This window comes from Falco rusticolus, chromosome 3 (genome assembly GCF_015220075.1).
Source record: "Falco rusticolus isolate bFalRus1 chromosome 3, bFalRus1.pri, whole genome shotgun sequence".
Classification (NCBI taxonomy): Eukaryota; Metazoa; Chordata; class Aves; order Falconiformes; family Falconidae; genus Falco; species Falco rusticolus.
In genome coordinates this window covers 62,191,425-62,216,537 of record NC_051189.1, presented here as the reverse complement: position 1 = coordinate 62,216,537, position 25,113 = coordinate 62,191,425, and the positions used below count along the sequence as shown (strand labels likewise).

At 38.0% G+C, this 25,113-nt stretch overlaps 1 protein-coding gene across 2 annotated transcripts in view; it reads right to left on the bottom strand.

Moving 5' to 3' along the window:
• The window catches only part of LDLRAD4 (low density lipoprotein receptor class A domain containing 4), a 294,703-nt gene that overhangs the window by 225,696 nt on the left and 43,894 nt on the right, over nt 1–25,113 (bottom strand). The gene's annotated exons all lie outside the window — the stretch shown is intronic.

Sequence of the window (25,113 nt, the reverse complement as noted above, 5' to 3'; positions counted from 1 at the left end):
CTCAAAAAGGTATTCTTTCTAGAAATTATTTCGTTGTCGGATTCACTGAACACTGAGGTTTCATTTACAGCTGATGAACACAGATACCGCATTCTATACCCACTGCAGACCAGATTAGCTTTATATTATCAGTGATTATCAACAAGAAGGTGGCTATCAATTATGAGGTTTTCTTTAAAAGACTTATAGCTGATAATTAACAAGGTATCAGCACATTGTACACTGGCAATTGCTTATCCATTCCTTAAAAAAAATCATTTGTGTGTTACTTGTGCATGACTATAAAGCTGAGTATGAAATGGAATGTTATTTTCTCACCTCCTACCAATCCATGCTCCCAGTGTGCATTACTAAAAAAAAATAAAAATACCGAAGATGTTTTCTGTGGGTAACTGAGGAAAATGTCTGGAAGACTTAATTCTGAGGTTGGGTTTTGTTTAACAAAAGCAAAGAGAGACATACTGCATTTCCCTAATAACTCCTAATCATAACGGTTAAAAAGGGAAGATCATTTACCAGGTGTCCACATAATCTTTGCTGAATTACCAAAACACTGGAATGAAAAGAGGAAGCTGCTGAAATGCAGGGAAAAAACCCACATGTAGGCAAAGAATCAAATAGCTTAGCTTGATAATATGGAAAAGTAATTAAGAACTTGGGTCAGTCAATTACTGCGAGAGTAAAGTTTTCCTGGAATATGTTCAAACTGACCAAATGGCCTATGTTAGGCAGAAGTGTGCTACCTTCAGTACACCCGAATACTCCTTTTTGGATGTGTTATCTTGCTGGTCAAGTGTACAACCATCACGGTAAATTTACTGCATATATACCCAACACTACCTCAGATTTTGTTTGAAACTTACTTCTGTAAATTCAAACCATTTCCAGCACTCTGTCCTAACAAGTCTGCACTACTTTTGTAGGGGTTTTTTTCTAAATTGAATTTATTCTCCTGTAAGACAGCATTCTTCAAAAACCCCAGCAAGTGAAAATAAGTGGCATAGTTTTTCTGGCATCAGACATAGTTGTTTATTTATACTTATATATTTATAAATTTTATATATATATATATATATAATATTATAAATAAAAAAATATGAAATTATACTTCCAATGCAGGATTTAACAAGAATTCCAGAAAAAATATATTATCATACGTAGTCACACTGGATACTGCTACTAAGATACTTCATTTACTTTTACTATATACTAACGTCAGGTTTTGTTTTGTTGCTGTTCTAAATTTGTAAACATTTTTATATGTCACGTTTACCAGATTTTGAGGTGATTAATAGCTATAGCCAAACACAGTTACCTGTGAGACACCATCCTTGGCGTACCATACAACAAGTAATGCGAATTATCCGTCTTTATGCCTCGGTGTACTCAATGAGGACTGGACTACAACATCAAGTCCTAGGAGAAGGGGGGTTGGTTCCATTTAAGTTGTATGCTTATACACGCAAATAAGATGACAAAAATCAAGACTTTCCCTTGCCTTTAGACTCTCAACCATTCAGAAGGGTTGAGGCTGGATGAGACCCAAGCCCCCATCCAGGATAGCTCCCCACGAATGCCAGGGAACAGCCATTCTGGAGCAGTGGGAAACAGAGCACTGGAGATGCTGGTTGCTCTTCCACTCGGTTTTCTGAGAAGACTTGAAAAACAAGAGCACAAAGCACTAAGCCAGCACCCAAGCGCCTCAGAAACAGCACTTGGCAGCTGAAACCAGCCAAACGCCATAGGAATGACCTTGCATAGCACAGACCTAACATAACTGTGCTCTAAGGACCAGAAGGGAAATACCTACACTTTATTTACACACACAAAGAAGGCTTGCCATGTAGGAGGTGAGGTGCCTTGCAGTTTGCATGGCAGCTAAATCAGCTGGTACCTTCTTTGTGAGCATTTGAGAATAAACTTACTTTGAACAGTGAAGCAGCAGCAGCGACCACAAACAGTGCCTCAAGGAGAAGCAGACAGAAAACACAAACTTAAGATACCGAACTTGGAAAGATCTGACCTACCAGTCTTCAGCAGATATCAGGAATGGAAAAAAACGAAGCCAAACGAAACGCAGTGAGCCTGGACAATGGCTTTCCTAACTTAAATAAGCAACAACCACAGTGCATAAAAACAACCAGTGAAGTATATGCTTCAGAGATGAACCATCACCTATCCTTTAAAAACGTCTAGCAATGAAAACACTGGTTGAACAGAAGAATGAGCATTACTTAAACATACTCATAAAAAGCAGGCTTAAAATGCTTTTCCTTTTAAAGCCAAAACTCAGACAACAGACCACCCTGGTGAACCAGAACTTCTAAACTAACCAAGCAGGGTCAAGGAACAGTTCTTTGGGAAGAACCAAAAAAGGAAACAAAAGGAGGAAGAGCATTTCCCTTCACTTCAGCCCGCAGTCCTGTAGCTGCGGCGATGAGATAAACCTCTTCCTCAGTAAATAGGAAATGCTTTTTCCTCACAGTAGAAAAAATGCACAGCCAAATTATCTAGAACTCAGGGATTTAAGTTTGAAATTAAAACAGTATGCATGTCCATGACAGTCACGTACTTTATAAACAAGTAAGTCCAGGACAAGAAGTTATCTGTGAATACAGATGTCCAGCAACATACTAAAAATAGGTGACAAGTCTAATATATTGTGTTACTGCCAAAGTCATTTGAAGATTTATTTTTTAGCTATATTAACAGGTGTAAGTTTAACATATACATGTTTTATGAGAGCTGTTTAAGCATAACCAGGTCCCAAACAAAATTGCAAGAGCGGTTACGACAGACCAGCTACTTCAAATTATACTTCAGTTGCATATATTTTATTGTTACATACACAAATGATTGGCCTGGTTTCAGCTGGGATAGAGTTAATTTTCTTCTTAGTAGCTGGTACAATACTGTGTTTTGCATTTGGTGTGAGAATAATGTTGATAACAGATGATTTTAGTTGTTGCTAGTAATGTTTATACTAAGTCAAAGACTTTTCAGTTTCTCAGGCCCTGCCAGCGAGAGGGCTGGAGGGGCACAAGAAGCCAAGAGGGGACACAGCCGGGACAGCTGCCCCAAACTAGCCCAAGGGATATTCCATACCATAGAACGTCATGCTCAGTATATAAACTGGGGGGAACTGGCCTGGGCTTAGCCGATTGCTTATCAGGGACTGGCTGGGCATCAGTCAGTGCAGTGGTGAGCAACTGTACTGTGCATCACTTGTTTTCTCCCTTCCATTTCTCCCTCCTTTTCATTATAATTGTTATTATTATTACTGTTGTTGTTATTATTATTGTTGTTCTTGGCATTTTCCCCCTATTTTATTTTATTTTAATTATTACATTGTTCTTATCTCAACCCTCGAGTTTTACATTCATTCCCAATTCCCCACCCAATCCCTTGGTGTGGCAAGGGGGAGTGAACGAGCGGCTGCACGGTACTTAGTTACTGGCTGGGGTTAAACCATGACAATGATACGCTACACTCATAATATTTCATGAATGACATTAAATATTAAAAGCCTAAGAGGAAAAAAGCATAAGGTTTTAAATAAGAGGAGAAAGATGGACATTACTGCAAAATGTAAGATGGAAAAAATAAATAAGATTATAGTTACATTTTTAAATTATTTTAGAATGTCCATCCACTAGTGAGAATAACTATTAACTTTGCTGGGCAAATGGCCCGATGTAACTTACAGCAAATGTTCCAATTGGAATATTTTTTCGCATTAGAAGGTAAAGAAACAAAAGGTTGGAAATGAGAATAAGGCAATTCCCAGAATAGGTGACACATTTTGGGGAATTCTGCAGTAGGCAAGACCTGAAATCAAACAACCATACTAACTCAAAGAGCCAGTCCTAAGCCTTCAAAGCTCTTAATGTTTGCTTTTCCTTCCTGCTGTCCTTCCTGCAGCCCTATCGATTTTACCCACTAAACCATGCATTTTCAGATTACAAAGAAGAACAGAACTTTTTTTTAGAGTGGTCTCCTGCCCAACGCGAGAAGAGCGCACTAGCTAACTTCAACAGACGTGACCTTTAGAAAGCGGTATTATTCACCCTCTGCTTGTGGGCGCTTTGACACATCAGCACTCCGAGAGATCTCCAGGCGGTATTTTATCAGCAGGGCCCATCCAGGCATGATCTGCACTTTCACTGTGCATTAACATATCCAGAGAAGGAACACTGCGGACCGCAATGGCCTTTCCTTGCAGGACAGGCTCAAAGTGTGAAACAACTTTACTGACATTCTCACTGACATCCAGGAGCTCCTCTGCATATCCAAAATTCATCAACATGTAAAATCTAGCCCTGTATACTGAATAAATACTAATTTCCAGAGCAGCCTAACTATTAGTACTTTAATTTTTTACCTGCTCATAGTGCTATATTCTGAAGAGCTCATCGTCTTAACTTTTTTCTTCTTACTACTTCTTGCATGCTAAGAAAATATCAGTCTATATTCTACATGCAAGGTGAATGCTGAAGTTTAAAAAGAAATCAAACTTACGTGACAATGTAAACAGAAACCCCGATACTCATCTTACATCTGTACTGACCAGAAATAACCCCAGTAAACTCAGTCAGCACAGGTATACAGAGGGAGGGAATATGGTCCAAAGAGTAACACAACCCTTCCTACACAGACACAACCCAGCAAAAGAAAGTGCTGATGAATTGATCAAGGTCACCCAGGAAGATGGCAGAGCCATATGTAATAGATTTTTCCTCCTTAATCACCAGCCACTTTTGCACTCACTGTTTCTGGTGGTCACTGAATCCCGCAGTCTCAGCAGGGGTTTCCCCCTCTGCACTTTCAAGGTCATCTTGCCAACAAGGTAGAAAAGTTCAAATCGCAAACGGCGATCTACAGTTACGCAAAACCATTCCATAGAACAGCAGCTTGCTGAATAAATCTATACCTAGCTTATTATTATTAAAAACATTTCAAGCTGCTTCAAAATATAACTTTCAAATTTCAGTAATGAAAAATTGGTTTTATTAAACATAGCAAATGAGCAGAAATTTCTGCTACAAGCCACTCTCAAGCCCCTGTTCCTGAGCACCTTGCAAATGTCCAGCTGGCTTCACCAGTTTCTGAAACACACTGAAGATGGTCCTGAGGAAAGATCACATCCATCTTCATTGGCACATTTTTGTCACTGCTGCAAAAAGGAAGGGCAAGAGGGATTCTTCACCTCTGAAGTATTAGGCTAAGAAGTTTGGTTTGGTGACTGTAATTCTGAGACCTGCTCTTCCAGATCTGGACGTGACTTTTTTAAGGATATGCATTAGTAGGAACCCAAGAGGTTTTTTTTAAAAAAAAAAACAGTAAATGTTTAGCAGGTCAGAAGAATTTCACCTTACAGAGGCAAACTGAATTGACTGTATCCCAAGTGTAACAGCACTTCTCAAAGGAATTACACTAAGAATTTACTTATTTAGTTTAACATTTTTATAACCAAGCCTCCTATTATAAAACCCAACTTTCCTTAAAAGGTATGTCTATCACCATATCACAGTATGATATGTTTTACTCAAATCTGCAGTCATAAAGATTCATGTTTGCATTATAAACTTCTGCTAATGTTACACAGAGAAACAAACTTTTTGCATACATCAATTTCAAAAGAAATATTGCAAGTTAATGTTCTTCTTTTTTCTGCATCTTCATCTTAAGGGTTTAGCACTATGCGATGAAGAAGTTTATCTCATATATAAGACATGCCACTAACACTAACCTATTCTGTCCCCAAAACATACACAAAAGGAGCCATGGGTCACTGAGCCAAAAAATTAAATGCCGAAATGTACATCCAACAACATTACCCTTCACTAGCAAATATCCTGTGGAAAAAAAAAATAAAAAACAAATACAACTCAAATGTCTAGCCAAAAGAAAACATTCAGAAAAGAACAAGGTGAAATTCAGTCCTGCTCTTCAGGATGAAAGGTATCTTGTTACAGCTTCAAATCTTCTGTGGCGTTTGCTTGAGCACAGCTAGAACATGTGGAGAAAATTTATGGTATTTTATCATGGTTGGCTTCGGGGAAGGAAGAGGTTTCTCTGTGAGGTCAGGCACAGGAAATTATTTGCTTTTTTCCTTCAGTTCAACACACATTCTCTTCTACTGCTAACATTGCAGTCATTTTGCCTACAGAAAGCCGATGAGCCAAAGCAGTACTAAATTAAGGTTAGCCTGTACTATAAAGGGGCACTTCAGTGTGCGTTACACCATTTTTTTCCAGGTTTGAACATAACAAAGTCAAATTCCAGTCTACATTTGAGTGGGAGATTTGTACCTGATGATCTTCAAGCTCCATATATATGAGAAACTGATGCAGTCTAAAGGAAAATACGGAATATTTGTAATTATACCGTGTTTCCCCCCTACTACCACTATACTTTGCAGGTTGTTTAAGGCGGGGGGGAGACTAATCATACAATATACCTCTTATACCCAATAAAATTCATCATGGTTTTATCAGAGGGAAAGAGACTACATTGTGAAAATTAATGGTATTTACTCAAAGCTGTGTCTGCAGTGTTCTCAGCTCAAGTCAGAGCTAAAGACAGATACTAAGATCAGGACATCACCAACCTCAGAGGAAAATAGGGCTGGAAAACATTTCGGGGAAATGCTAGAGAAAAAAAACCCACTTAGCAACTGAAATGAAACCAGAAAGATCAAACATATGCTACCATCTAGTTCACCCTTTTCTAAGCCCGGTAGGAATTTAAGATCATTCCTGCATATTGAATTGGACAAAGCTGCAAGCAACTTCATTCTTGTTTGAAGTGGATTTAGAATAATTACTGTCAAAAAAGTTGATAGCTTGAATGGCTGCAAGCACAAAACCACAAGTGTCTTGTAGTCACTGAAATAGGAAAAAGCTGAAAGGCATCATATGATATGTCAGGTAGCCACAGACATCAACAGGAAAAATAGATACAAATATTTATAACTAAAATACATTCACTAAGAAAATATCTAGGCCTGGAGTCTTCTAACTGCAACGAATGCATTAATGAGAATATTTGTAATATATTAAAACAAGACTTTCTAGTAATGCACTGAAGAACACCAGGGAACAACAAACAAGGAATGATGAAAGAAAACACATATATATTGGGCATCACCTGAACAGTGATGATAAATAATGAATTACAACTTTTGCTAGGCAATTCTGCAAGATATGCTATCAAATCTATAGTTCTACTACCCATCCTGAAATACTTCTTAATCCCTAGAAGAATAAACCCAGGGCACAACACAGTAAAGAAGAAAGGAGAAGATTCAAAATTTGAAATAAAAAAATTGCGATCACCCAATCTATCTTCCTAAGCAGTATTTCAGCTATTTAATGCACTTAAATTTAGGCAGGAGACAAGCAATTCTCATTGCCTGCCAGCCATGACCTATAAACCCCTTTTTACTAGAAATCCCTTTTAAAATATAAATTCCTTGTGATATATTTCCCCTAGTATATAGTAATGTAGCAATGTGCTTATATTCAGTCTATCTTTGATCTCAAGTTTGACATGAATTCTTTAAATCAGAGTAGCATTTTAGAAAAAATAGTTTTGAAAGATGCATCATTTCTGCAGAGAATTCCAACAGATACGAACTTTGGACCTTTTGATTGACAAGACCAAACCTCAGCTGTATTAAAATGAAATCCAAACCTAGCATTTTATATACCATCGAGAGGGTGGAAATGAAGAAGGACAACTAGAAACATGCTTCTGCATATGTGAAAGCCGCCCCACCATCACCACCACCTATCTCCTTTGGTCACACTACGGCCAAACAACTACACCCCCGTACAAACTCCCAACCAGACTGATCGCATTTTACTAAATTTTTCAGAGGACAAGATCTTCGGCAGCAGCCTATCATAGCTCATACAAATACTTCAATTTTTCAAAAGAAAGGGAAAAACAGAAACCTCTTTTGCAATTAGTAAATAGTTCAATATAAAATATTAATGTACCACCAAAGGCCTGATTACTCGGAATTCTTGTTTGTTAGTGCTTTGAAATTTAAGTTCATTTTGCACTAAATATGTTTATTTTATTTTAAGAAAGCAGACTGCTTAGAAGCCAGCAAATGAAAATTTAAATGAAACTAAACAATTATATTAAAATTCTTTTTAAAAAGTCCTGTATTTTCAGTGTATATCTCTCTCTTTAATTTCATCCTCAACATTATAATTAACAATTTTAGAACAACTGCCTCATGCTAAAGCCTTCATCTCCCAAGGTTATTCCTCAGTGTCACCTTTTTTATAAATACTGTTAATGTAAAACACTGTCAGTGCATGGCAAAAGCTGCTGTTATAACCTGGAACACTTCACAAGTGACTGTGAGCTCAGTGAGCCCTTAAGAACTTCCCAGCAGTTGCAGTTTAATAAAACAAGAGTCATGCCCTGATGTCCAAGGCTTGATTTAAGAAAACAGTAAACCACATGTGCAAGTGTTTCAAGTTTTGGGTTAAGGGAAAAAAAAAAAAAAGAAAAAAAAAAAAAAAAAAAGAGAGAGAGAAATTGTTTGGAAAAGCAAACAAGTTAAAAGCACAGATAAAAACCAGAAAGCTGGCAACAGAATACATTTTTATAACAGGAGTGCAGAATTAAAGCAAGAGCATTAAAATTTACCTACCTATATCTAAAAGAGCCTCCTCAGAATGATGAAACCTCTATCAACTGATAATTTGTTGAGTGTGCTCTAGTACTGTAATTTGTATTTAATTACAGTTCCACAGTTATTCCTTATTTAAGCTATAATGCTCTCCAGGCAGAATACATCTCAGGTGGTTTATTGCCTACCAAGGGATGAAAACCATGCTTCTTCAATCACCAGAAGAGCAGCAAAATATCCCATGTAGTCACTGCTACATTACTGAAATGGCATTTTTAAATATTACTTTCATATACTTTGACTGAAATTCATACATCACATGAAATCAATGACGGATTAATCAAAAGTTTAATTTGCATCTAGAGTCTAAGCCTGCAATAATAATTTAGAATCATTGAAAATGTAATCAATTTCATAGGTGATAAACAAGGGGGCAAAGGGTAATATTATCATAAAAACACAGCAACTGCCATATTCAATCCTTTGGGATTCTTTAGATTCTGCTATACTAGACATTTATGGTGTACCTAATCAAATAACTTTAGACAACAGCCATAACTGGATGCTCCAGATACAAATTAAGACCCATCAGTGTGCACATGTATAAAAACATTCCCCACTTCATTGATCTGTGCCTTACACATTTGTTAAGCCTTGAAGCACAAGGTTTTGTGGTCCTTCCAATGAAAACTCTTGGCATTTTTTTAGTATTTCCTACTGCAGTGAAGCCCATTGTTTGTTAGTGAGGACAACGTGATCCACATCAGCACATATAAGCTATGGAAGACATACATTGTTAACACAAATGCATTCAACTGATGAGTTGCCCAATCTTAAAACTGCTAAAAACTTCCAAGTTCAGAAAAAAATGCAAATGGAATTTTAAAATTCTGCAAAACTCCAATTTCTTCCAACTAATGATGAACGCTAATGAATATCCACTGAACTGAATGTAACATAAAACCACCTCTTTGAAGCCCAGCTAAGGAAGTGAAACATATCTTCAGTAACAAAGACAGAAAGCCAAAACCAAGAATAAATAAGGAAAGCGTAAGGTCTCCTAATAAAGCAGGAAAAATACTCCCTGCTCCCTGATCGCCTTTCCCTTAGAAGGCCACACCAATCCTTTCTGCTCTAAACCAAACCCATTTCAAGGCAAACTGTTCTATCGTTAAGCTGTAGTCAGTCAAGCTGCACTTCACTACAGAAGAGCATTGTTTTATAAAACCTGCAATCAAAATACCAGGTCTTGTGAACTTTCCCTGGAAAGGAAATCAACCTTGCAAGGTCTTGACAAAGCCACATAACCCAACAAAATAAAACCTAAAACAGGAAAAAGAAATAATCAGTTCATGAGGCAATAATAAATTACTAACAGCACACCAAGTGCAGACCTACATCTAGAAATGGCTGATGGCTACAGAATTTCTATTTTATACTGAAGTCCAAAACAGGAGTTCTGTGATCTGTGTGCCAGCTTGTATGGGAAAACCAGAAAGTTTTGGTTGTCTCTAATATACATCTGCCATAATTAAAAATTAAAAATTTATGCTGTCAAAATACCACAAATGCCACAACAAAGTTGTTGTTCAGGTGTAGGTATTGAGGATCTAGTCATGTTGACACATGGACCCACCTGCATCTGGGAGATGTCTTGAAATCCCTAGAGAAGATACCATCATGCCTAACATTCAGACTACATGGATGCCCCTGGGCAGGTCCAGTCCCTGTATCAGCTGTATGGTTGTGGAGCTGTGGGAGGAGGTCTGGATGAAAGGAAAACAGGGAAGATTTCCTCTTCTTTCGTATTTAAAAATCTTTTTCTTTAAATTGAAGTCTTTGTAAGACTGGCCTTCTAGACCTCAAAAATCTCACCACTTTACAAAACTGCTGACCCACTGTGGAACAGGTTTAAAGATGCCCGACCACTTAATGTAAAGACATCGTTTTCCCGTTACGCTTTGGATATTGGATTTCCTCAAGTGTGTGTAAATACATGTTCTTCTGAATTAGCTTAGGCATAAAGGTAGACCAGCTTGCTAGAGTGAAGGCGATTAAGTGGTGCTGACTTTTTCACATTTCATATGCAAATTATTTATTCAACTACACAATGCAAAGTCATAAAAAAGCCCCTACAAAACACATTCCCACAGCTAACTCTTTTGTAAGTACAGAACAGAGCAACTTGTAAGTACAGAACAGAGCAACTAAATTAAAATGCAACCTAAAAATGTATTTTCTTAATACTGCAGGAAAGTAAAATAAAGTATATACAAGGTCATCTGCATAATAAATGCAAAACCAGTACTAAAAAGCAACAGTTTCTTCTAAAACGGCCTACAAGTCCTTTTCTTCTGATTCCATGAACATCATACAAATATATGCACATAATTCTAAATCAGCTATGAAGTCCTAAAAACTTTTTTCATCAGGATAGTCTCTGTAATTTTGACAAACTATTAAGACAACCTTTAAGAAGCAATGATAATCTACATAGAAATTGTGCTTATCTATATATTTTTTTAAAGTTTGATCTCAAAGTTACGTCAATTGATATAGTAACAGTAAATTTAGACATATTTACATGCTTATTAAAATAAACAAACAAACAAACCCACAAACAAACAAGCAAACAAAACAAAAAAAACAACCAAACAACCAACCCAGCATCATATCCAGAATTTCAAAAAGAAAACAAACTTCCATTATGTAGGAAAAAAAATCTGGCTGCAGTACTGACACACGCCTACAATAAAGAACGGAGAGGAGGGGACAGGAACAACTCAAATGATCACAGTCTACCTGCAGTTATTACATAGTCACTGCTTTATAAGCAAGTAAACTACATTTCCAAAGACAGAACAAAAAGAACACAAACTTTATCAGAAGTTATTAAATGAACACACAGTGAGGTACTTAAACTTCATGTCATTATGAACCTTCAGTGTTTTGCCCCTACTGCTCTTCTTTCCTCCAAGAACAAACTGATGTGTGGATACGAAGCAGTAATTCAGTTTTTGCATGTATTTTCTGAGGATCAAATATTAAAGAGAGCCTGAAATTTGCTGGGCCAACTGCAGGAAATGTTTTTTCAGCCATGCATATTCAAATTGCTGCTTTCTTTATAAACATTAATGGAAGTGTTGACGCTTCCAAGACTTTTATACAAAAAAATAGGAGCTGACTTAGCAGCAAAAACACCAGAAGCATGGCTGGCATTAGAAACTTAGATGTGAGTTCTGTTTTTCAAGATGATCCTTCATTAAGGGCAAATTTTGGTTTTGCAATCCTGCAGCGAATGTCAGACCTCATACCAAATTTAGGGGATAATCTCTGTAATACAGTTGAAAAACATTTGCCTTCTGTAATCATGACGGCCTGTGCTTTTAAGATTTACACTAATTAAACTAGAAAATGTCACACAACTGAAAATGTTCACAATTTGGGCAAGACTCAATGACAAAATCTTTCCCATCTATCACTAATCTTTTATACACAACTGTCATTTTGACAGTGTCTTTGTCAACTCACAATTAAGAAGCGTCAGCCTTTATCCTCTGGAAGAGTTCCCAAGCTTTGGCTTGCAAAACTCAGTGAGACGCAGTTGCAAGAAAGAGGAAGAGGAAGCAAACCCCACACTCCTCAGTGCTTCTGTCAGCTGCTCACGAACCAATTCCTCTGCAGTTTAAGAAAGTCTATTTAACTTAAGGATTTCAGTATTGAAATTCTGGAAGAAAAACTTGTATAATTTTACAGCTAGGATGAAGATGAGACAGAAAAAAACACCTTGGTTCTAATCTCAGCCTTTGAAAATTGCTTGCAGTGGGGCAAGTCAGTTTTCGTGCCCGTTTCCTCACAGGGTATGCAGTAACATGTTGTTCCTCTAACTTCTGAAGCCTTAAGACCCTCTGTAGAAGTCTACTCCTTCCTCATTCTGTCTCATGCCTTGAAAAAAATGGTATCAGAAAGCATTTCCTATGTCTTCAGGCTCTGACGCCAGCCAGCTAAAAGGCCCTTAAAATACCTCTGCATTTACAAATAATTGATGAGAGTTTGATTTGTCTTTAGTTCGGTTAGGAATGTAAAAGGATGCTGAGGCTTAGCCCCATGTTCTGAAGTCTTTCCTGAATAATCCTCCAGGCATAAACTAGAAAACTGCTCCCTTTCTGAATCTCCTCTTCTCCAACTTCTCTTACTATGTAGAAAATTTTTTTCCCAAAAGTCTGCTCCCTCTCAGGTATTTAACAGGAGATTTTAAAAAAATAAAAGAATGAGAAGGAAAAGGCTTCAACCCTTCACATCACAGTGGACTGCAGAGGGTGAGGATGAAAGCCTGCATCGCGGCACAATGCTATCAAACCTTTGGGCCCTTCAAAAGCTGCAGTATTGCCTTCCTATCGCTGGAGGAGGTGAGAGCTTGGGGAAAAAAATAAAATAATAATAAAAAAAAATCACACAACCTAACCAGTCTGAGAACACTGGGCTTAAGAATAAGCATTCAATCAGCAAAGATGCTGACAAAGCAGATGAAAATAAAATGCTTTCAGAACCTTTCATAATCTATTTCTGGATCAAGCCCTCAGCTTCATATGGTTTTCTGCCACTTTAAACTACACCTTAATGTAGCTGTCTCTTCAAATGGCATTCAATACAACGGACAAAAAGAAAAAACCCCACAAATACGTAAGAATCAAAGCACATGTGGTATTGTCATACAGCCCAGACCCAAGAAGTGTTTCCAATGGAAACAAACTTATTTAAAGGACTCTTATCTGCTCCACGACATAAAGCGGAGCACCACAATCTAGCATCCTGTGGAAGGAAACCATACCCACAAGCAGAGGACCTAGCAGACATACATCAGTCTATACCAGGAATCTCCAATAAACTCACTTCCAAGACAGTCATGCCATAGCTCGCTCTCAACAAAAGCCCACAGTCAGACTACAACTACATTAATTTCTCTTGTGATACGCAGGCTTTCAGGATATATTCCTCTTCCGCTCTGATCCTCATCTTGTCCTCTTTCCATTAGGATGCTGCAGATCCAAAAGATGTGTGAGAGCCAAAGGAATTTTCAATCTAAAGACAACTGGTACAAAATAAATTTCAGAACTGCAAGTTAAGAGGAAGTTGGGCAAATCTGGTGCTTGACCATCTTCAGAAAATAGAGCATAAGTGTTCCTCTGGGAAGGCTTCTCCATAGTAACTGAAACAGCAATCTAGGCATTGACTCCCTGTCAAAAATATCCTCAACATAAAAACTGAGTACAAAAGCCTCTCAAAAGCAGAGATTTCAATGACCCAAAATGAGGACAAGAGGAGGCTCCACTAAGCACAGACAACCTCACTGCCACTGATCTATTTTACTAGTATGGGAATGACAGACAGAAAAATAAAAAAAAGATTAAACAGCTATTTAACATGTACCAAATAATATTATGGCAACTAGTAAATCGGTGTTAGTGCTTCTTCAACACGAGGTTAAGATCAATACAGCTGACCCTCAGCATTACAATTAGGGATCAGAGCACTGTCCATCCCTTAAAACTCTACCAAGCTTTAAAAACTGATCTGAAATTTTTCATGCTGAGTCTCTGCCTTAAGACTTAATTTTTCAAGTATTTTAATTTCAGTCAGAACAACCCAGCTATTTCATGAAGGAGGACAAAGAAAAACATCTTGTTTGGCCCTTGTTAAAAAGACAGACATAAAATAAAAGTTTCAAAGACTGATGTTTCCGCAAAAGGGTCTGGGGTAGTTTTCGATAAGGAAAATATCTTCTGTGACCCTCAGAATAATTTCTGAATATGGCTAATACATCTTTGCAAAGACACAGATTGCTCTTGTTCTTTAAAATGCAGCTAGAGTTTTGCAGCTGAGGTCTCAAAAGGGTCTGGTCTGACAAAGCATCCCTTCCTTCTCACCCCATGAGGCAGTACCACTGAAGGAACAGACACCACGCCAAGAGCGAAACAGTCGAAGGAACTATGGCCTCCTCATGTAACCATCAGGACAAGATATCATTAGAACATATAATTTTGCAAATATACATAGTAACAAATCTGTCTCTTAAACGAGAGGGGAAAACAAGGCGGTGAAGTGTTTCTAACAGTGGAATCCAAAATTCTAGTTAAAAAAGTAATTCAAAGATTTTACATGTGGGCTGAGCGCCATACACTTTACTAGTGTGCAACACCAGCGCACCTCTATCAAGAGTAATCAAACTGTGCTTTGCAGTTTTTCTTAGGATTCACAGCATATGAGAAACACTGTATACGTGCCCATCAGCAAAGCACCACAGGAATAAAGGCACAGTCACCACAATTAACGCTGGCACGTCATACAGAAGACTACACAATAACAAGGATAGTAGGGAGAGAGTAAGTTTAGTGTATCACCAACTTCAGTTTGCCTCCAGTGTATGGGGAGTCAGTGAGTACGAAAAAACATGTTATTATCATTTTCCCCATCACAAAACCCATAAAGTACTATCACAGTAAATTACAGGGACCAATGGACTATGGACAAGGAGACTGCCATAAAGCTGACACTGAAAGCTGCATGTTTTCTTTTTGTTAATATTCTGTATATTATAGCAAGTTTCCCTAACAACATACAGCTGAAATTCCTATGTTTCCACTATGACAGCTTACTAAATCAACACAGGTAACTATTAAGATCTTCCTGTGTCATTAAAGGAAAAAATTCAGAATTGTAAGTGAAAAAAAATGAATATTTGACACTGAAAAAGGACCAGTCTAAGCCAATGTTGCAGCATAATTTAAACCATACTTGAAGTATAAGGAATAATAATTAATCTTCAATTCATGAAACTCACTGAAAGATAAATTAGATACTCATAAATTAGGTATCTCCTGAACAATCAGGCATTTTCAACTAAAATGTTGGAAGATAATATGAAGAGAAGTTCTTTCCATTTATTATGAAAGTTAAAAAAACAAAAATCACACACACCACAAACCACTACATTTTTCCCAAGCTCATTAAATGCAACCTTGAAACAACTGCCCAACCTTCAAAGAATTATTACAATATAAAACTTTCCTACAATGTTTTTTCTTGCTTTCAAGTAATTTTTCAACTGATTTCATTTTAAAATTTAGTAATTGAAAACATGAGAGGAGCCAAGAAAGCAATGCGATGCAGCATAAAATCATGCAAAAAACAATTAAACTGCATACAATTGTCAACACATCAGTTTTTTGAAAAGTAAGTCTTCCCCATACCAAGTACTGACAAAAGAAAATCTTGATGAATTTTCCTTAAAAATCCCTGATCTTTTTCTGCTCTATAGAATTTGAAATAATTATCCTTAACTTCAAAATAGTTCATTTTTGTGTGACTGGTTTCAGTTTCAGGATCACAACTGTGTGGTAACTGCTTCTCTTTTTGTTGTTTTCCATTTCTAAACACATGCTTTGATCCCCTTGGTCTTTCTGGTAGAGCAGTCGCCTCACACATACAGTCTCTCTTTGAAGCCTTCCACCAGTGCCAAGAAAGAAGCAGGCTGTGGCAGCAGGCTCAGTATTCTCCGATTATGCAACAGATTAGATCATTATCAACAAAACTGGATGCCTCCAGCAGAGAACAGAAATAGGGAATTTGAGAGCGACTTTTTCTTTACTTTTTGAATTAAGGATGCTTGCTTGGTCAGTTTGAAAGAAGAAAAAAGTTACCTGAAATTAAGAGCTCGTCATATCAGAGAAGATTACTCTTTGGTGAAAAGCTCTATAATAAATATTACTGTCACATTTACCATTCAGTTCTGCTCCTTCCTTGGTAGGAAGGTTTTCCCATTTGTTGAATAATGTGAAAGAAATATTTGGCTCAAACTGGTGCCAGTAACTTAAAAAGCCTGCTTTAGCCACGTGAGAATCAAGTGGATCTCATTCGCCATAGATGAATGACCATGTGCCAACATGATGCAGGAGAAGAGTCTGGATTCTCAAATACCTGCAGAGAGAATCTGTGCATCTTACCTACGATATATTCATTTTCCCATCATTTGTGGATGTGGATATCCTACACATCTGTCACATTTCTCCCTTATCTAGTTGCTCAAAAAACTTTTACATCATCAGTTATGTAAACTGGCTTTTAAAGATCCTTCAGTTCAGGATCTCACTTCAGTTAGAAGATAAAGTATCTACTAATCAGTCATGGAGTGAAGATACAGATTTTGAGTCTTCATATACAGCAGAAAAATACATACATGTCTTCTATAGCTCCATCACTGTGCAATTGCCACATCCATTTGTGTTCCCTTACAGATAATTGGGAAAGAAGCATTACACTGCATGAAACAAATCCCTTGAGTCAAGTGCTGACAATGAACATAAGAGTGAGAAGGAGAGATTATATAATACCGAACAGATTCCACTATTTATCATTTCTATGTAAGACTTCAGTCGCTGAGGCTAACAAATGCATGCCAATATAAACAAATGTAGATTTTGAGAAGCCTAATCAAAAGCTTTTCTAGTTTCTACAAAAGACATTAGGAGTACTTAGATCTTGGACATAGGAATAAAATAGGTACAAAACAGTTTAATACAGAAAAAGCTATATGGTTGCTTTTAGTAAGAGAAACTATTCTTATAGTGCTTTCATGTGTTAAATTTAGATGACTATAAATTCGTTAACTTAGAAAGCGCTACTGAAGTTGGGCTTTGCTTTTCAAGTTTCCACAAAATTAGCACTGAAAAATGTTGTGCATCTGGTTATATTGAAAGATAAATGTAACAATAAAAATTATGTTACCCAATAAAATAAGGATTATTAAGTATGGCAGAAGTTACATGACCAGTGTAATTTGTTTACAAATTTATATTATCATTAGATAGTGAGTGGCTTAAAGAAAATTTAGAAATCAAAAGCTCTTGCATTTTAGGCTTTATTTGCAGGAAGCATTTTCCAGACATGACACTTTTTTCTTTTACATATCTGGAAACTATTAAGGCAAAGGAATTATGAGCATAATAGTGAGCTCTTAGAACTCACTTGTTGCTATCTTTGTTCGATATTAACATTGAAGAATCAGAAATCCACATTCTACTGTCTCTCTTATGCAAACACACAATACTTTATTGTATGATGTGACTCTCTAGAAGCACAGACCTAAATAAAATCAGGTGTTTAGCTGGACTGCCTTCATCTCTATCTTTATTCAGCAGTCAGTAATAATTAAAAACTACACATGAAAAAAACCCTGTCATTTCCTCCAAATCATGCCGGAAGAAAAATCACTGATGAGTCAAGTTAATCTGTAAGTGGGACACAAAGTATGATTCACACATCACCCCTTCAGGTTCAGTTCTTGAGAAAGAAAAAAGCTCCATCAATAACGTAAAATAGACACTTAAATTCTCACTTTCATTACAAAAATATTAAATTAACTACGTCCTTTCAGTTCTGAATACTTCTGTTAGGTATGTTCGTAACAAAGGTTTAAGGCCATGGCCAGTAACCTTCAGCAGCTCCTACAGGCAGTGAAATCTTGAGGAGGACAGCGAGCACGTCAGACCACATTCCTAAGCTGTCTTCTACAGGGCAGCAGGGCACAAGCTCTGGTGTTCACCGTGGGGGCAAAGGGAGCGAGACCTCACTGACTGAAACCACTACAGACTTGCTAAGGCGCAACTCAGCCACTGCCAGCAGCGTAGGTAACACAAATTTATAAATGCAGCCAAGATTTAATGAAGATGCTGAATTTGCTTCTTTTTTTTCAAATGTAATGTTTAAGTAAATTAGACTACAACACTAAGAAAAGGAATCTCAGTCCGATGAAATGATGGCAGAGGAACCAATAGGTGCAAGAAAGATCACCACTGCTCCTTTCAGAAAACCGCACCATGTCAAAAATTACCTCTGTGCCTTAATTTTCGTAGCGATTGGGTTTTCAAGCGCATTCACCCTCCTCTGCCCTTTGTATTTATTTCATTTCTTTCTTTCCAACCCACACCCAAAAACCAGAGGCTCTGTGAAGCAATTCCAGTTTAAGCCCAAAGGACACTAATCACAAGATTATTTTTAATACTTACAGTAGAAAAACTACAGAAGTCTAAACCCACAAAGAAACAAAAAGTAAAGATCCAGGGGGTTTCTTCATTAAGCAGCTAATAAAATAGTAAAAGCATCTAAAAAAACCCTCCTTCAAAACCCTGTATGACCCTGCAGTTCAGTCACATCCTTCAAGCCGACCACTGAAAGAAATGTAATGCTTTTCCCACATCTCCTGTCACAGGTCAACTGACAGCTCTGACTCTGCAAATGGATTTCGAAGTATTTTACTTCTCTTCCACCACAATTATGAAAAATGTGAGAAATTATAAAAAAATTAAAGAGCCATGCTCCTGTGGACGCTTCACAATTTAATCATACATCACACTTGTACTGCAAGTATGTACTGCAGAAAACACACAGCAAGATTAAACTTCTAAAATCTAACTGGATTTAAAATGTATGCTGCTTCACCTACATTCTCAGTTAACAGGCCTTTAAAGAAAGATTATGAAAAACACTCCAGTAGGTGCGATCTGAAGATAGAACAAGCGAGCATGACCTTGGGTTCTCCCTTTGTATTTAGTGGCATTTCCTAATATTTTAAAATCATCAAAACAGTAAGCACTAACATGGACACTACTGAATACACGTGCTTTGGTGAAGGGTGATGAAAATTACTTGAATTAGTGTCTTTTGTTTTATGAGCTCATTTACATTCCCCTCAGGAGTAATGTATTACCAATGTCACTGATATGAACAAGTAAGTGACATAGCAATAACGATCATTATTAATAAATACTTCACTCGTTCCATGAAGTTAATCTTCCTATGCATCCGTGAGGCAGGAATTATTAGCCTGTATTTCCCATGGGAAAGCTGAAGTCATGTTATAGACTGCCCTGGTCCATGCAGTGATTCAGGTGTCAAAGCCATAAATAACAAACTGTACGAAACCCTGCCTTGTAATCCTGCCTTCTGATCTGAATTTTACCCATCTGATAAGAAGGAAACTACCCGGATGATGCTGTCTTATGGTAACTGAAATCTAAAATTACCATTTATTAAAACCTGTTAGAAGCTTAAAGCTAATATTGCCATTAAAAGGGGAAACACAAAAAATCATGATTTATCAGCTAGTTTCCCCTTCGTCTTCCAAGGATGTATGTTTGATAGCTGTTACAGAATTACTGCTCCCTCGGATTAAAACAAGCCTTTATTCAGAATAAACATTTTTTATAGGGAACTTGAGAATGTTTTCTCTGTCTAAATGTATTGACTTCTGTTTACCTGGCTGCTAGTCCTCAGGTACTCTGCTATGTCTGAATGTGAACTAAATGCTTATGAAGAGGTATTACTACTGTTGCCCGAAAAAGCAAGATACATATTTAAGGGTTAAAAAAAAACAAAAACAAAAGGAGAGAAGAGAGATGTTTTGCCACACAACACAAATTTACTGCTGATTTCTCCAGTCTGTTGCTAATGAAACTGATACAGCAGTGAGTACATGAAACACGAGGCACGCTACTTCTACTAAGAGAGTGCAGCGGTTGTCTTCAGAAAGGGACACCTCTTGCGGTACTCACAAACTGCAGGTGCATTGCAAAAGTAAGGTTCTATCCCTACATTAAAATGCTTATTTCCACCATGTCTGAATTAGTACAGCAAACATTTCAAAGCTGACCAGGACACTGGCTTGGAGAGCTCCCTTTAAAACTACTAGGAAGTGTATGGTTAAATCCCTTAAGAGTTTTCGTATCTCCACCCGTGAGTTAAAAAAATTAGGCTGCAAAACTTGCAAGGCTTCAAGGGCTCTGGATTCTTACTTGTCCAGAAAAAACCACAGTATCTACCTTTATTGTGTGCAAAGAAGCATTTCTGCTATCACCCAGAATCCAGGAGATAAGAACTTGAAAAATAGTGAAGTTCTAATGAATTTTTAAAAATTGTTTAGAAGCTCTGCACAGAGATTTGAATTAGTTCAGGGTTTTGTGCAGACTTCTTCGATCTCAGCTATCAACTGTTTGCTTATGCTGAACGCAGCAGCCTACTGCAAGAACGTCATTAGGAATGTTCCAAAACCAGCTTTGATGTCTGAATAGTTCTTTTCTTTCCTCAAGTTCCTCAAGATTAAAGGAAATTAATAGGACAAATTCTGGTGAGCATGGACAATGCAACTCTTCTATATTACCGCACCCAAGAACACACATCTGTTCATTTCTCAGCTCACTGAAAACAGCTTCTACAAGCACAGTTATTCTTTCCTACATTATTATTTCCTAGGTAACATTCATTTCCACTGTCTCTGTAACATGCACTGCTGTAAGTGCTACAGGCCTATATACCACAGCACAGACACACAAAAAATTGCCACCATGAATTTTCAACTAAGATGAGTAGACAGATCAATCCTCACGAAGTCTGAACACAGCTCTCATAGCATAATCTTCCATAAGAACCAGGCCAATACAAATATTATCAAAAGCAAAGGAATAGGGGCTGGAACAGCAACAGAATCATACAGGCTATGAAAACCAAAACCAGTAAAAGTCAGCCCAAAACATACTTGCAAAGAAAAACAAATTTCATTGTCTTCCATATAGGCAAAAAAAGCAACAAGTAACACATTCCTCAATAAAAATACTTCTTGTAAGCCTGGAAGCAAGATAAAATAGAAAATACGGGATGAACTCTTCATGAAGTGCTTCAAATGACTTGACTTCTGAATTCCCACCCTGTTTTGTGGGGAGTTCCACTGAGCAAAACGGGAATATTCTTGTGCGTTTTGTGCAAGCGTGTTTACAGGATCAAGACTCAATTGCTGACCCATTATTTTACTGTTGCTCAGGAATCATTCCAAACCAAACACAAGAGCAGTGTTCAATACAGCAACACATAGTTTCAAAATGAATCAAATGCATAATCAATGTTAAGTAAAGAAATTTTTGCACTTAACTGAATTTCAATGATCACTGAAGTTTAGCTCTAGTCCTTCAGCCGATCATCTAGACAGCTTATTGCCTCTCTACTAGTCCGTAGTGATGGACAGGTAACCTCAAAGTCACTATCACAGAGCTCAAGAGCTAAATCCTTCTTACAAAAGTATTTTCAGAATGAAAATAAAATCAGGTATATTGTTGATGATAGCACAAATATAACACAGGAAGTCCGTGCTTTTCTGTTCTAAATACAATGTCTTTTCATAAAGGGACATGTTTGCTCATATGTGAGAAACGAGAATGGAAGTGGAGATCCCTCCCACTTCCACCGTGCAATCCGCTGTCCACAACAAAATGAGGTCCAACAACTCCTACCTCCTAAAACGGATGTTCTTGAATCTCATATTTGTTGCCCAGTCACAGCAATCAAAATCTTTAGCTTCTGAACAAAAAAATACCTCATGCTTATGAGTTTATACAACATTTTTAAAGGTAGTACAGAGACTACGTGTCACTATCTTTTAAGTTCTTGCTTTAAAAAACTACTTCTACTTTTTCGTAATACTTCTTACTATGTAGATATGCAATTTCTTTTCTGTCAATGTCAACAGAGCAGTATTTGATACGACTTTCCCCAAAAGCAAGCCAACCACAGAAAATATAGGTATGATCTTTAGAAGATGCATGTACCCATGACGGTTTATTTTATCTTCTCTTCATTTATGATTAATTCCTGAAATTTGAGCAATCCACTGTAAGAAAAGAAACAACCTATAAAAGTAAGAATTTCATCTACACAAAATCCTCCTTGAGGGTATCCAGAGAAGACGACAGCCCCGCACTTCATGGAACAGAAGTGTTCTAAACCACTTCTATACCACTGAAGCAAGAGGAAGCTAGATCATAAGAGTTAAATAAAGCTGCTAAAATTCAGTAGCACTGCAAGCTATTCCAGACTACAGTTACTATAACCTACACTGGGTGTCCTCTGCATAAGCACCAGTGTGACTTTGTGGACTGCTGAGACTCAGTCTGTTGCAACTGGCGTAAGTTGCCACAGGCGAGTAATCACAAGGAACTGACCTTGGCAAAAGCACATTTTACACTTCACTGCTGTTCAACTGTGTTATACTAAAGAGTGAGCAAGTGAGCACAAGCGGAAGGGAGAGGGAGAGGGAACAAGGGGGGATAGCATAAAAGTGATTGCAGCCATTTTCAGCTTTACCTTCATTTAAGATTTTAAGAGAGGTACATCACCTCCAGTGCACATCACAACCTACACATGGTATAGTTTTTAAGTCATTGTGGTCTGCGATTTTTTGAGGGGAGGAGGGCGAGAAAGAAGGGCAATTAAGTACCTGATTAGGAATTAATACCTAAAAAAACACTCCCAACAAGGGGGGGAGAAAGTACAGAAGACAATTACAACTTCACATTTTCTTACCACTGGATTACTGAATAAATGAGGATCTTTAAATTGTTCTTCCCTCCTGTTTGAGAGTACATTTTGAACCACCTCTTCACTAAAGACTAAAATGTATTCCATGAGGTATGCAGCAAGACATCTTACTCCTGATATTTTAAAGTTACAGCTTAACTTCAGAGGCTCTCTCAACAACCTGGCAGCGATTTGCATGAACTAGCATGGTAAAATTCCCACCACTGCACACACAGTTATGTCTGTCCTTTCTTAACCATGTTTGGTCTCCTTTGGTTTGGATCAGTAACCTCGTTAAATATTTTTCTTTAGTTCCTGCATTAGATTTTTTTGGTATTGATTACCATACCTCCAAAGAAGCAGGACCTGGCAGAGCAAGATGGCACAAGATCCCATCGTTAGCACCAACCCACATCATGTCCAGATTTCATAGGAAGTTTAACACAACGATCTAACCCTGTGGGTATGCTAGGTTTCCAGGACATTTGGGGTTGAAGCAAAACATGCACAAGCTTTGTACGAGTTCCCAATCACTCTCCACTTGGGAAGTGGGCAAGGTATGCAAGTCTAGACAAAATAAAATGAGACTACACGCATTTTGTATCTGCTTCCTTACCACGCTTAGGTCAGTGATCTACAGATGAGAGCCCTCAAAAAAAATCCCTACTACATGCAGCTTCTCTTCCACATCCTTCAGGCTTCAGGCTGCTTCTCTCCTGTGTAGACAGTTTCTCCATTCCTCATTTGCTTGCATAATTGATTAAAAACCCCTGCTACAAAAGCCAGCCTTTGTTCCCCCTCAGACACCCAAACCCTTCACATCTCTGTCTTCACAGAATCTTCATTCCTCTATTACAACTCCTCTTTCTTCATTTCAGTCCTCCAAAAGTCATTACTACCAGTGAAGAAAAGTGGCTTTTTTGGGGCACAGCCATGTTACTACCTCAAACCATTCCCATCTGGCAGAGAGCCATCATGGTTTAATGACCACCACTGTCACTGGCCAGGAAGATACAGGACGACAGCAGATGGCTGATGCATACACACCAACATTCAGCGACTCAGCAATGGTATGATCATGCTTAGCCTATGAATTATAAAACCTGCAATTCTATGAAACATTACTTAAAATTTCAAGGGACTGAAGTATTTGAGTCTGAACCTCAGATCTGGGTCAAAAAGGTGTCAATTGTGGATCTGCAGAATGTTAATAATATCATCAGATTGTAACTCCCCTTCTCAAAAATAAAAATGATGTTTAGAAGGCCCACAGGCATGCACCGCGACAGAAAAGCAGGGCTCTGTCATAGCTGGCTGGCTGGGCCACCAAAACACTCATTCCTCGTGGGCAGTGTGTAAGATACTTGTAGGGTCTAGGAGGAGAGTAAACTGATGTCTGTCATATTTTGCTGACTGTGCACTTGGGCACAAAATTGAATTATTGACATTTTTACTGACTAATCACAGAATCATAGAATGGTTTGGGGTTGGAAGGGACCTTACAGATCATCTAGTTCCGAGGAGCCCCCTGCCATGGGCAGGGACACCTTCCACTACACCAGGTTTCTCAAAGCCCCATCCTGCCTGGCCTTGAACACTTCCAGGGATGGGGCATCCACGGCTTCTCTGGGCAACCTGGCCCAGTGCCTCACCACCCTCACAGCAAAGAATGTCTTCCTAATGTCTAATCTAAATCTGTCTTCTTACAGCTTAAAGCCGTTACCTCTTGTCCTGTCACCACAGGCCCTTGTAAGAAGTCCCTCTCCAGCTTTCTTGTAGGCCCCCTTCAGGTACTGGGAGGCCACTATAAGGTGTCCCCAGAGCCTTCTCTTCTCCAGGCTGAACATCCCCAACTCCCTCAGCCTGTCTTCACAGGAGAGGTGCTCCAGTCCTCTGGTCATCTTTGTGTCCCTCCTCTGGGCTCGCTCCAACAGGTCTATGTCCTTCTTATGATGGGGGCCCCAAAGCTGAACATAATCCTATAATAATTATAGTAGATGGGGAAAAAACCAAGAAATGGGAAACAGTGCACCAGTTCTGCAGCCATTACTGTAGGCCTTCAG